The sequence below is a fragment of the Triticum dicoccoides genome, chromosome 1A (assembly GCF_002162155.2).
Source record: "Triticum dicoccoides isolate Atlit2015 ecotype Zavitan chromosome 1A, WEW_v2.0, whole genome shotgun sequence".
In the NCBI taxonomy this organism is placed as follows: Eukaryota; Viridiplantae; Streptophyta; class Magnoliopsida; order Poales; family Poaceae; genus Triticum; species Triticum dicoccoides.
In genome coordinates, this window is record NC_041380.1 from 39,649,211 (window position 1) to 39,663,981 (window position 14,771).

Below are 14,771 nucleotides of genomic sequence, written 5' to 3' on the forward strand. Positions count from 1 at the left end.
ATGTATCGCGAGCTTTGCTATTATATTTGGATCCTATGATGTTTTCTCCCCCCTCTACTCTCTTGTAATGGATTGAGTTTTCCCTTTGAAGTTATCTTATTGGATTGAGTCTTTAAAGATTTGAGAACACTTGATGTATGTCTTGCCGTGCGTATCTGTGATGACAATGGGATATCACATGATTCACTTGATGTATGTTTTGGTGATCAACTTGTGGGTTCCGCCCATGAACCTATGCATAGGGGTTGGCACACGTTTTCATCGTGATTCTCCGGTAGAAACTTTGGGGCACTCTTTGAGGTTCTATGTGTTGGTTGAATAGATGAATCTGAGATTGTGTGATGCATATCGTATAATCATACCCACGGATACTTGAGGTGACATTGGAGTATCTAGGTGACATTAGGGTTTTGGTTGATTTGTGTCTTAAGGTGTTATTCTAGTATGAACTCTAGGGCTGTTTGTGACACTTATAGGAATAGCCCAACGGATTGATTGGAAATAATAACTTTGAGGTGGTTTCGTACCCTACCATAATCTCTTCGTTTGTTCTCCGCTATTAGTGACTTTGGAGTGACTCTTTGTTGCATGTTGAGGGATAGTTACGTGATCCAATTATGTTATTATTGTTGAGAGAACTTGCACTAGTGAAAGTATGAACCCTAGGCCTTGTTTCAACGCATTGCAATACCGTTTGTGCTCACTTTTATCATTAGTACCTTGCTGTTTTTATATTTTCAGATTACAAAAACCTTTAGCTTGTTGGGGAACGTAGCATAAATTCAAAATTTTCCTACGTGTCACCAAGATCTATCTATGGAGTCATCTAGCAACGATGGAGGAGTGGATCTACATACCCTTGTAGATCGCGCGCGGAAGCGTTCAAGAGAACGGGGTTGATGGAGTCGTACTCGTCGTGATCCAAATCACCGATGATCCTAGCGCCGAACGGACGGCACCTCCGCGTTCAACACACGTACGGAGAAGCGACGTCTCCTCCTTCTTGATCCAGCAAGGGGGGAGGAGAGGTTGATGGAGATCCAGCAGCACAACGGCGTGGTGGTGGAAGTAGCGGGATTCCAACAGGGCTTCGCCAAGCGCTGCGGGAGGAGGGAGATGTGTCATGGGAGGGAGAGGGAGGCGCCAGGGCTTAGGTATTGTTGCCCTCCCTTCCCCCAACTATATATAGGGCCAAGGGAGAGGGGGGGCGCAGCCTTGGCCCTTCCTCCAAGGAAGGGTGCGGCCAGGGAGGAGTCCCTCCTCCCCAAGGCACCTCGGAGGTGCCTTCCCCCTTTAGGACTCTTCCTTTCCCTTGCTTCTTGGCGCATGGGCCTCTTGGGGCTGGTGACCTTGGCCCATATAGGCCAAGGCGCACCCCCTACAGCCCATGTGGTCCCCGGGGTAGGTGGCCCCACCCGGTGGACCCCCGGGACCCTTCCGGTGGTCCCGGTACAATACCGGTGACCCCGAAACTTGTCCTGATGGCCGAAATAGCACTTCATATATATAATTCTTTACCTCCGGACCATTCCGGAACTCCTCGTGACGTCCGGGATCTCATCCGGGAGTCCAAACAACTTTCAGGTTACTGCATACTAATATCTCTATAACCCTAGCGTCACCGAACCTTAAGTGTGTAGACCCTACGGGTTCGGGAGACATGCAGACATGACCGAGATGACTCTCCGATCAATAACCAACAGCGGGATCTGGATACCCATGTTGGCTCCCACATGTTCCACGATGATCTCATCGGATGAACCACGATGTCAAGGACTTAATCAATCCCGTATACAATTCCCTTTGTCTAGCGGTACGATACTTGCCCGAGATTCGATCGTCCGTATCCCGATACCTTGTTCAATCTCGTTACCGGCAAGTCTCTTTACTCATTTCGTAACACATCATCCCGTGATCAACTCCTTGATCACATTGTGCACATTATGATGATGTCCTACCGATTGGGCCCAGAGATACCTCTCCGTTTACACGGAGTGACAAATCCCAGTCTCGATTCGTGCCAACCCAACAGACACTTTCGGAGATACCTGTAGTGTACCTTTATAGCCACCCAGTTACGTTGTGACGTTTGGCCCACCCAAAGCACTCCTACGGTATCCGGGAGTTGCACAATCTCATGGTCTAAGGAAATGATACTTGACATTAGAAAAGCTTTAGCATACGAACTACATGATCTTGTGCTAGGCTTAGGATTGGGTCTTTGTCCATCACATCATTCTCCTAATGATGTGATCCCGTTATCAATGACATCCAATGTCCATGGTCAGGAAACCGTAACCATCTATTGATCAACGAGCCAGTCAACTAGAGGCTTACTAGGGACATGGTGTTGTCTATGTATCCACACATGTATCTGAGTTTCCTATCAATACAATTCTAGCATGGATAATAAACGATTATCATGAACAAGGAAATATAATAATAACTAATTTATTATTGCCTCTAGGGCATATTTCCAACATAGCTACCATCCATATACCACTTGTATCACCATCTCTTCGCCGAACTAGTGCACCTATACAATTTACCATTGTATTGGGTGTGTTGGGGACACAAGAGACTCTTTGTTATTTGGTTGCAGGGTTGCTTGAGAGAGACCATCTTCATCCTACGCCTCCTACGGATTGATAAACCTTAGGTCATCAACTTGAGGGAAATTTGCTACTGTCCTACAAACCTCTGCAGTTGGAGGCCCAACAACGTCTACAAGAAGAAGGTTGTGTAGTAGACATCACATCTCATCTCAAACCCTAGTTCATCTCTTGTATCCAATCTTCGTATCCAAACCTCAGATTGGTACCTGTGGGTTGCTAGTAGTGTTGATTACTCCTTGTAGTTGATGCTAGTTGGTTTACTTGGTGGAAGATCATATGTTCAGATCAATTATGCATACTAATACCCCTCTAATTATGAATATGAATATATTTTGTGAGTAGTTATGTTTGTTCCTGAGGACATGGGATAAGTCTTGCTATAAGTAGTCATGTGAATTTGGTATTCGTTCGATATTTTGATGAGATGTATGTTGTCATCCCTCTAGTGGTGTCATGTGAACGTCGACTACATGACACTTCACCATTGTTTGGGCCTAGAGGGAGGCATTGGGAAGTAATAAGTAGATGATGGGTTGCTAGAATGACAGAAGCTTAAACCCTAGTTTATGCGTTGCTTCGTAAGGGGCTTATTTGGATCCATATGTTTCATGCTATGGTTAGGTTTACCTTAATACTTCTGTTGTAGTTGTGGATGCTTGCAAGAGGGGTTAATCATAAGTGGGATGCTTGTCCAAGTAAGGGCGGTAGCCAAGCACTGGTCCACCCACATATCAGATTATCAAAGTACCGAACGCGAATCATATGAACGTGATGAAAACTAGTATCAGTGTCAAAACTGGCGGAACTCGGGTAGGGGGTCCCGAACTGTGCGTCTAAGGCGGATGGTAACAGGAGGCAGGGGACACGATGTTTTACCCAGGTTTGGGCCCTCTTGATGGAGGTAAAACCCTATGTCCTGCTTGATTAATATTGATGATATGTGTAGTACAAGAGTAGATCTACCACGAGATCGGAGAGGCTAAACCCTAGAAGCTAGCCTATGGTATGATTGTATGTTGTCCTACGGACTAAAACCCTCCGGTTTATATAGACACCGGAAAGGGCTAGGGTTACACAAGGTCGGTTACAAGGGAGGAGATACGCATATCCGTATTTCCTAGCTTGCCTTCCACGCCAAGTAGAGTCCCATCCGAACACGAGACGAAGTCTTCAATCTTGTATCTTCATAGTCCAATAGTCCAGCCAAAGGATATAGTCCGGCTGTCCGGAGACCCCCTAATCCAGGACTGCCTCAGTAGCCCCTGAACCAGGCTTCAATGATGATGAGTCCGACGCGTAGTATTGTCTTTGGCATTGCAAGGCGGGTTCCTCCTCCGAATACATCACGGAAGAATTTGAATACAAGGATAGTGTCCGAGCATGCAAAATAAATTCCACATACCACCGTAGAGAGAATAATATTTCCACAAATCTAATTTGCTAACTTGTTTTGGCAACACGACATTATGTCATGGCCCGGTGATTATTCAAACCGTTTCCTTTAACTAGCCCCGCACATAACGCGAGGCAGTTTTTTGACACGTCTTGTCAAAGTAGAGATTGTGTCCCCCTTATTACGGGATTCTCATCAATACGGGTGTGGGTAACCCAACTACGCCATCGATTACGGTGCTTGGGGGATAAGCGAGTTTTACCAGGCTAGTGGGGACGCATAGTTTCGTCCGCCCATATAAAGGGATAAGGATTCACCTTTTCATCCACGCCTTATTCCTCCTTTGCTCATCCATTTTCGCACACTTGAGCTCCAGCGCCCAAGTCCGCACTTCCCACCTCAATGCTCTCCAACCATGTCCGGAGCGGGAGGCAGGTGGATGGTCTCCTCCGTCACAGAGGGACACATCAAGAAGCTGAGGAGAGCCGGATACCTGCCCGACGACATCGCGCACCAGCTCCCAGATGAGGGGCAGCTCATCCCCACCCCCAGGCCCCATGAGAGGGTAGTGTTCCTTACCCATTTCCTCCGCGGACCGGGATTCCCTTTCCACCCATTCGTTCGGGGGCTCATGTTCTACTACATCCTGGATTTCCACGATCTGGCCCCGAACTTCATCCTCAATATCTCGGTGTTTATCGTCGTGTGCGAGGCCTTCCTCCGCATTCAGCCCACTTCGGCTTATGGCTGAAGACCTTTAATGTCAAGCCGAAGGTAGTGAGCGGCCGCCAAGCGGAGTGCGGAGGCGCCATGTTGGGCAAGATGCCCAATGTCACCTGGCTCGAGGGCTCCTTCGTGGAGACCATAAAGGGGTGGTAATCGGGGTGGTTCTATATCACCGAGCCGCGTGATCTCGAATGGGCAGCGGCCCCCGAATTTCGATCTGGCATCCCCACACGGCTCACCTCATGGCAAGGGAAGGGCCTGTCCTGGGGTAGTTCGGGAGAGCTGACCGGTCTCCAAACATGTATCAAAAACATGGTGAGCAAGAAGCTCAAACTCGTCAACGTAGTCCAGGTCATGCTCATCCGCCGGATCCTCCCGTGTCAACGACGGGCTTTCAACTTGTGGGAGTTCGACCCGGACCAGCACCAAACTCTGAACATGCTCTTCGACACAACACGCGAGGATGCCTGGAAGGTGCTATTCAAGGGCGCCGAGGTTCCCCTTCCCACTACCGAGGATCGCGGATTCTGCGCGAAGCGCCAAGCCAGCGCGGTAAGCTGTTTTTACCTCTTACATGGTACTCGTTTTCCATAGTTTGACTCTATGCGGGATCTAAGCTCCCATACCTTTGACAGGTCTAGGTGGAGACGTCGGAGCATATTAACTGTCCGGCCCTCTGCCCGAAGACACCGCGGATGCTCTCCTAACGGAGATGCTGACCCCGGCTCCTTACAAGGCGCCGGAGAAGACCAAGAAGGCCTCGGCGCACTCCTCCCATGAAGACAAGGAGGAAGATGAAGACGCTCCCCTTCCAGTCGGGGGAGACAAGAAAAGGAAGGCCGCCCCAATTGGGGAGGCCGAAGGTCCAAGAAGGGAAGGACTCTCCTTCCAAACAGTTCTACCACCGCCGCCGAAGACGAAGACGAGTGGCTGCCCAGGGCCAAGTCCCTGGGGAAGTCGTAAGTATACGGATACCAGAGTAACTCATAGCATTCCTTTGTCGCACTGCTTCCCCTAACACCGAATATGATTATGCAGACCGCCACGAGCCCGTATCGACGTATCATCGGACGGCTCCCTGGGCTCATCGTATATGCATAGCGATCCACTTCCGACCGCCACCTCTCTTTGCCCTGCGGACGACGCCGAGGTGTTGTCTCAAGAGGCACCGGGTCGAGGGGAGACAGTCCCGGAGGTGCCTCAAGGCGACCTTCCAGACTCCGGGAGCAGAGGGGACAAGGCCCCTAAGGGCTCCGAGATCGGCCCTCAGCCGAACACTGCGCCGGAACCTCCAGTGGTTCCGGACTCGGGCAGGCGGTCTCCTTCCAAGAGGGGCAAGACGCCTGAGCCGGTGACCTCTGTCCATCCAGAGGCGCCGGACAATCTGCTGGGAGCGCTTCGCAGCGCTTCCATCGACGAGGAGCACTGTACTATTATGAGTGCGGTGGTCCAGAAGGTTCAGTCCGCCAAGAGCGGATTGACTGAAGCCTGTGCCAGCCTTCTAACAGGCTTTGAGGTAAGTGTTTGAAATATAGGAATAGTATCGCATAGACAGTAGCCCCTGATGCTTTGTTCGGTGTTCACAAAGAAAAGCCGAACAGAGGATCAAACAATATCACAGGAGTCTAATATAAGTATGTCAATATGCGTATGAGGCTTCGCTGCTGGCTTCTGCCGCACTGACTGCGGAGGTCACCGCACTGAAGTAAGACCTTAAAGGGTCCAAGGACGAGCTCGGCCTTGCCAAGAGGCAGCTCGAGGAGAACAAAGGTAAGTAGTACCTAGTCTATGGATATGTATAAAAAGAATGCGATTGCGAAATGACAGGATCATCATGAATTTGCCAAGGGCCACGACCGAAGTTGCGACCCTAAAGCAAGCGCTGTCCGAGGCCGAAGATAAAGCGGCCAAGGAGCGCACCGAGCGGGAAAGGCAAGAGGCTCGGGTGGGCGAGGTGCAGCAAGAGCTCCAGGCTCTCGTGACGAAGCACGAGGTATTGGAGCTTGACTCAAAGACGCGAGAGTCTGAGCTTGCCGCGACCCTCGAGAGCGCAAAGAGTGCCAAGGCCGAAGCCCAAAAGGCCCTCCGGGAGATTGACACGATGAAGAAAATAGCGGCGGGTAAGGCATTCTATATGCAAAGCAAGCATGTGAAAGTAAATTACCTATTACTTACCCGAATCCGGAGCTCTCCAGGAGCATTCGCAGATTTGCCCCGCAGCGTGTCGGAGGCTGCACAGTTTTACCAGACCGAGGAGGGAAGCTCAACGGAGAAGCTGTTCTGGTCTCAGTATACTGGGACCGAACACCCGATGCCTCTGAGCGACCAACTAAAGCAGCTGGTCGAGCTACATAAGGCGGCCGAACAGGCCATGAAGGGCTTTATAGTCTGGCTGTGGCCTGGCGACGCCCTTCCGAACAGCTACTTCGGCCTGGTGAGGCGGCTTGTGGATGCCTGCCCACAGCTGGAAGTCGTCAAGCGGTCCGTCTGCATCAAAGGTGCATGCCGGGCTTTCGCCCGTGTGAAGGTGCAATGGGCCAAGCTAGACGCCGTAAAGCTGATCAAGGAAGGACCGCCGCAGGGCAAGGAGCATCGCACCCCTGAAATTTATTATGAGGGTGTCCTGAAGGGTGCGCGTCTTATAGCGGACGAATGTCCAAATGATGTAATATTTGAGTAAACTTGCTCGTGTGATCCTGTATGATGAAAACTTGTTTCATATGCGCTATGCAACGCTTGTTTGAATTTAAAATATTACCTTCTGTTTGGCTGTTTATCCAATCTGAGAGATGGCTAGTCCTCGGCTTCTGCCCCGATGCCGCGAGTGCTGGGGTGTTCGGGATAAACCAGAGATCTCTTGTTCCCATTTTTGGGTCCTTCGAGGGAGGTGCTCAGCGCAGCCAACAAGGCAAGTGGACTAATAATGCTTTATCACTCTCACTTAGCCATAGAATTCTATAATTTTAAATTTCGGCGAAGCCCCTGTTATTCGGAAGGCCAAATTCGGGGCGCGATACACGCCTTTAAGCCGGACAGGACCGGCTCCTCACTCTAAGTGGCATAAGTCTTTAGGGACCTGAAACCTTGCCGAACAGCGACCAGTCTCTCGCCTTATCATGACAGTCAGTTTTAGCTTTCTCTATTGAGGTGCTTAGCCCAGCAGAACCGGGGCACAATCGCAGTAGTTTGCCTAGCGCTACCTTAGCCGATAGAGCGGAACGTAAGGTACCAAAACATAGGAGCCAGGCAAACCCAACATTTGACCAAAGACATGATTCAGAGCTGATGCATATAATGCTATAAGTTCGGGGTGCCACACTTGTGAAAGTGTTCCGACTTCTCACACCATATTGTGGGGTACTTAAGCCCCTGGTGTATTGGCCGTACCAAAGTGTACGGTTGCAAGGTGTTATTAATGAACACACACACACACACACACATATATATATATATAAGAAGAATGCAATAATAGTATTAATGCTATGCATTGTTTATTAAAAATGTGCGTTAAAGAAGAATGATACAGGCAATGCGATAAGCAAAAAGTAGGACTATGTCCCTTCCATGGACAAGCTGAGGAATAGTATTAAAACAAATATTTCACTCGTTATCGTAATCCACCTGAGAGTTCCGTGGTGTGATGTAGCTTTCTTCCTCCTTGGTTGCTGCATCATGTGTTCGGCAATCATGCTGCCGGACAGGGTTTCTAGAGATTAAAGTCCTGAAAGAGAAAAATAACAAAGCGGGAAGCCCCTAGTGCGGTTTAAGCCGCGTCTTGGGGCGTGCCGTAGTTGTGCCCCCTCCCCACCTGTGCCCATGGTATTTTTAATGCGTAATTATGTACGCGTGGCACGGATTTCCCTGTTTGGCTGGGACTGGGGTGGGGGCCGCATTGCTACGCGAGCTCAGGTCGTGCCAGGCGGTCTAGTTGCTGATTACTCCGAGTGCGCCTGAAGGTGTCCGGGTCTTGAAACGCCGAACTGGTGGATTGCCTTGAGAGGCTGCTTTGCGCTTCTGCTACGAGGGCCGCAGTGTGCTCCTCCGTGCGGAGAGAGCGCTCTGTGTTTCCATTAACTGTGATGACCCCCCGAGGTCCTGGCGTTTTGAGCTTGAGGTATGCATAATGTGGTACCGCATTGAATCTCGCAAATGCGGTTCGCCCGAGCAGTGCATGATAACCACTGCGGAATGGGACTATATCGAAGATTAATTCTTCGCTTCAGAAGTTATCCGGGGATCCGAAGACCACTTACAGTGTAATTGAGCCTGTGCAATGGGCCTCTACACCTGGAATGACGCCTTTAAAGGTCGTTTTTGTGGGTTTGATCCTTGAGGGATCTATACCCATTTTGCGCACTGTGTCTTGGTAAAGCAGGTTCAGGCTGCTGCCGCCATCCATAAGGACTCGAGTGAGGTGAAATCCATCGATGATTGGGTCTAGGACCAGTGCGGCAAATCTGCCATGATGGATACTAGTGGGGTGGTCCCTGCGATCGAAGGTGATCGGACAGGAGGACCATGGGTTGAACTTTGGGGTGACTGGCTCCAACGCATATACGTCCCAGAGCGCATGCTTCCGCTCCCTCTTGGGGATGTCGGTTGCGTATATCATGTTCACCGTCCGCAGTTGTGGGGGGAACCTCTTCTGTCCTCCGGTGTTTGGCTGCCGGGGCTCCTCTTCGTCATCGCTGTGTGACCCCTTATCTTTGTCTTCGGCAATTAACTTGCCGGCCGGCTTGAACACCCAACAATCCCTGTTGATGTGGTTGGTTGCCTTGTCGGGGGTACCGTGTATTTGACACGAGAGATCGAGTATGCGGTCCAAACTAGACGGGCCCGGAGTGCTTCTTTTGAATGGCTTTTTCCGCTGACCGGGTTTAGAACCTTTGAATCCGGCATTGACTGCTGTGCGGCGCTTATGTTTATTTCGACGTGACCTGCCGTTGCCGTCCTTGGTATCCGAAGTACCACGATTCTTTGATATGTTATTACCGCGAGCCAACTAGCTGTCTTCTCCCGCACAAAAGTGGGTCATGAGTGTCGTGAGGGCTGCCATAGATTTCGGCTTTTCCTGACCAAGGTGCCGGGCTAGCCACTCATCGCGGATGTTGTGTTTAAAAGCTGCTAAGGCCTCTGCATCTGGACAATCGACGGTTTGATTTTTCTTTGTTAGGAACCGTGTCCAGAATTGCCTGACCGATTCCTCTGGCTGCTGAATTATATGGCTTAGGTCATCGGCGTCTAGTGGTCGCACGTAAGTGCCCTGAAAGTTGTCGAGGAATGCGGCTTCCAGATCTTCCCAACAGCCAATAGACTCTACTGGCAAGCTGTTTAGCCAATGCCGAGCTGGTCCTTTAAGTTTGAGTGGGAGGTATTTGATGGCGTGTTAGTCATCACCGCGGGCCATGTGGATGTGGAGGAGCAAATCCTCGATCCATACTGCGGGATCTGTTGTGCTGTCGTATGATTCTATATTTACGGGTTTGAAACCCTCTGGGATTTGATGATCCATTACTTCATCTGTGAAGCATAAGGGGTGTGCGGCGCCTCTGTATTGGGCTATATCGCGACGCAGCTCGAATGGGTCTTGCCCGCTGTGTTCGGCCCGGCCGGATTTACTTTTACTGTATCCGGCGTGACGTTTAACGTCTCACTTAGTGGCGCGCCCTCGTGATCTGTAGATCGATCTTGCATGTTTTGCTTTGTCCTCCAATACGTCTCGCAGGTCTGGCGTATTTTCCCATGCTTTTTTATTTGAATGGCGTCGGGTGATAACCCACAAGTATAGGGGATCGCAACAGCTTTCGAGGGTAGAGTATTCAACCCAAATTTATTGACTCAACACAAGGGGAGCCAAAGAATATTCTCAAGTATTAGCAGTTGAGTTGTCAATTCAACCACACTTGGAAACTTAGTATCTGCAGCAAAGTGTTTAGTAGCAAAGTAATATGATAGTGGTGGTAGCGGCAACAAAAGTAAAGACAGCAAAAGTAATGTTTTTGGTATTTTGTAGTGATTGTAACAGTAGCAGCGGGAAAGTAAATAAGCGTAAACCAGTATATGGAAAACTCGTAGGCACCGGATCAGTGATGGATAATTATGCCGGATGCAGTTCATCATGTAACAGTCATGACATAGGGTGACACAGAACTAGCTCCAATTCATCAATGTAATGTAGGCATGTATTCCGTATATAGTCATACGTGCTTATGGAAAAGAACTTGCATGACATCTTTTGTCCTACCCTCCCGTGGCAGCGGGGTCCTATTGGAAACTAAGGGATATTACGGCCTCCTTTTAATAGAGAACCGGAACAAAGCATTAGCACATAGTGAATACATGAACTCCTCAAACTATGGTCATCACCGGGAGTGGTCCCGATTATTGTCACTTCGGGGTTGCCGGATCATAACACATAGTAGGTGACTATAGACTTGCAAGATAGGATCAAGAACTCACATATATTCATGAAAACATAATAGGTTCAGATCTGAAATCATGGCACTCGGGCCCTAGTGACAAGCATTAAGCATAGCAAAGTCATAGCAACATCAATCTCAGAACATAATGGATACTAGGGATCAAACCCTAACAAAACTAACTCGATTACATGATAAATCTCATTCAACCCATCACCGTCCAGCAAGCCTACGATGGAATTACTCACGCACGGTGGTGAGCATCATGAAATTGGTGATGGAGGATGGTTGATGATGACGACGGTGACGAATCCCCCTCTCCGGAGCCCCGAACGGACTCCAGATCAGCCCTCCTGAGAGGTTTTAGGGCTTGGCGGCGGCTCCGTATTGTAAAACGCGATGATTTCTTCTCTCTTATTTTTTTCTCTCCGAAAGCAAATATATAGAGTTGGAGTTGGCGTTGGAGGGCATCTAGGGGGCCCACGAGGTAGGGGGGCGCACCCTGGGGGGGCACCCTCGTGAGAAGGGTGTGGGCCCCCTGGTCTTCATGTTTGGCAAGGATTTTTTATTATTTTTTCTAAGATGTTCCGTGGAGTTTCAGGTCATTCCGAGAATATTTGTTTTCTGCACATAAAACAACACCATGACAATTCTGCTGTAAACAGCGTCAGTCTGGGTTAGTTCCATTCAAATCATACAAGTTAGAGTCCAAAACAAGGGCAAAAGTGTTTGGAAAGGTAGATACGACGGAGACGTATCAACTCCCCAAGCTTAAACCCTTGCTTGTCCTCAAGCAATTCAGTTGACAAACTGAAAGAAAAAAAGAAAAAGTTTTACAAACTCTGTTTGCTCTTGTTATTGTAACTATGTCAAGCCAGCATTCAAGTTTTTAGCATAGATCATAACTAACCACATTTGCAATAATTCTCAGGTCTCATAATTACTCATATCAATAGCATAATCAACTAGCAAGTCATAATAATAAATCTCGGATGACAAGACTTTCTCAAAACAATCATAATATGATATAACAAGATGGTATCTCGCTAGCCCTTTCTGAGACCGCAAAACATAAATGCAGAGTACCTTTAAAGATCAAGGACTGACTAGACATTGTAATTCATGGTAAAAGAGATCCAATCATAGTCACACCCAACATAGATTAATAGTGACGAATGCAAATGACAGCTATGCTCTCCAGCTAGTGCTTTTTAATAAGAGGGTGATGACTCAACATAAAAGTAAATGGATAGGCCCTTCGCAGAGGGAAGCAGGGATTTGTAGAGGTGCCAGAGCTCGGTTTTGAAATAGAGATAAATTGTATTTTGAGCGGTATACTTTCATTGTCAACGTAACAACTAAGAGATGGCAATATCTTCCATGCTAAACACATTATAGGCGGTTCCCAAACAGAATGGTAAAGTTTATACTCCCCCTCCACCAACAAACATCAATCCATGGCTTGCTCGAAACAACGACTGCCTCCAACATACATCAGGTCCCAGGGGCAGTTTTGTTTGCAATTAATTTTGATTTAGTTTGCATAAAGCATGGGACTGGGCATCCCGGTGACCAGCCATTTTCTCGTGAGTGAGGAGCGGAGTCCACTCCTCTTGAGAATAACCCGCCTAACACGGAAGATAAGGACGACCTTGGTTGATACATGAGCTATTCGAGCATACGAAACAGAATGTTTATTTGAAGGTTTAGAGTTTTTCACATACAAATTTACTTGGAATGACAGGTAGATACCGCATATAGGAAGGTATAGTGGACTCATCTGGAATAACTTTGGGGTTTAAGGGATTGGATGCACAAGCAGTATTCCCGCTTAGTACAAGTGAAGGCTAGCAAAAGACTGGGAAGCGACCAACTAGAGAGCGACAACAGCCATGTGCATGCATTAAAATTAATAAACATTGGATGCAAGCATGAGTAGGATATAATCCACCATGAACATAAATATCGTGAAGGCTATGTTGATTTGTTTCAACTACATGCGTGAACATGTGCCAAGTCAAGTCACTTAAATCATTCAAAGGAGGATACCACCCCATCATACCACATCATAATCATCTCAATAGCATGTTGGCACACAAGGTAAACCATTATAACTCATAGCTAATCAAGCATGGCACAAGCAACTACAATCTCTAATTGTCATTGCAAACATGTTTATTCATAATAAGCTAAATCAAGAACGAGGGACTCATCATATTTACAAAAACAAAAGAGTCGAGTTCATACCAGCTTTTCTCATCTCAGTCAGCCCATCATATATCATCATAATTACCTTTCACTTGCACGACCGAACGGTGTGAATAATAATAAGAGTGTACGTGCATTGGACTAAGTTGGAATCTACGAGCATTTAATAAACAGGAGAAGACAAGGCAATATGGGCTCTAGGTTAAATCAACAATAATGCATATAAGAGCCACTTCAACAATTTAATTATGGTCTTCTCCTACTGACCCCCAAAAGAAAGGAAAAGAAATAAAACTATTTACACGGGAAAGCTCCCAACAAGCAAAAGAAGAACGAGAAATATTTTTGGGTTTTTCTTTTTAATTATTACTACTACAGCAGAAAAATAAACTACTACTAATTTTTTTGGTTTTCTTAAGGTTTAGCGAACACACAAGAAGAAAGCAGGAAAAGGAAACTAAACTAGCATGGATATTACAGTGAAAAAAGTATGAGCACCGACATCTAGCAATGAGTGTGTGTGAACATAAATGTAATGTCGGTGAGAAATACGTACTCCCCCAAGCTTAGGCTTTCGGCCTAAGTTGGTCTATGGCCACGGCTGGCCTGGTGGATATCCATAATAATAGTTGTTGGGGTCATACTGTGATGAGGAGGAATAGTTGGGATCATACTGTGATGAAGAAGAAGACTTTGACTGCCACTGGCTGACAGTCATCTCTGGATCCCAGGAATAAACAGATTGTCGTGGAGGATCATCTTGTGGTTCCTGTTCCGGGGCTGGTGCATGATTCTTGTAAGCTTGGACGGCAGCCCACGTAATGAGGTAGGGTCCTAAAAAATTAAACAAAGAAGGAGCAGGCAGGATAATAGTCTCAGGATGATGTTTGTTAAAGAACAATTGATACTTAAGCTCTCCTGCCCCATTCTTAACAATAAAATCATGTGCCACCATACTTTTATGATCTAGATAAACACGGGGAAACACCTTTTCTTCCTTCTCAGCATGCCTAATAGGTATGTTAAAATGTGCAGCTAGGCGTGTGGCATAGACGCCTCCAAAGATGGGACCCTTAGTACGGTTCATACTTAACCGTCTAGCAATAATACCGCCCATACTAAAAGTGTTATCACTGTATAAACCATGGTGCAGAATAATTATATCAGGGATGCTAAGGTTTCCACAGTTTCCGCGTCCAATTAAACAACGACTAGCAAATAATGCAAAGTAGCGTAAAACAGGAAAATGTATGCTAGTGATTCGTGCATCGGAAACCTTTCTAGTTTCTCCTACAGTGATAGTATCAATAAACCCAGCCACATCATCATAATGTGGTTCTTCTGTCTTGCCCTCAAAAGGGACTAAACAAATCCGACAGAAATCATAAAGTGACATCTCCTTATGCTCAT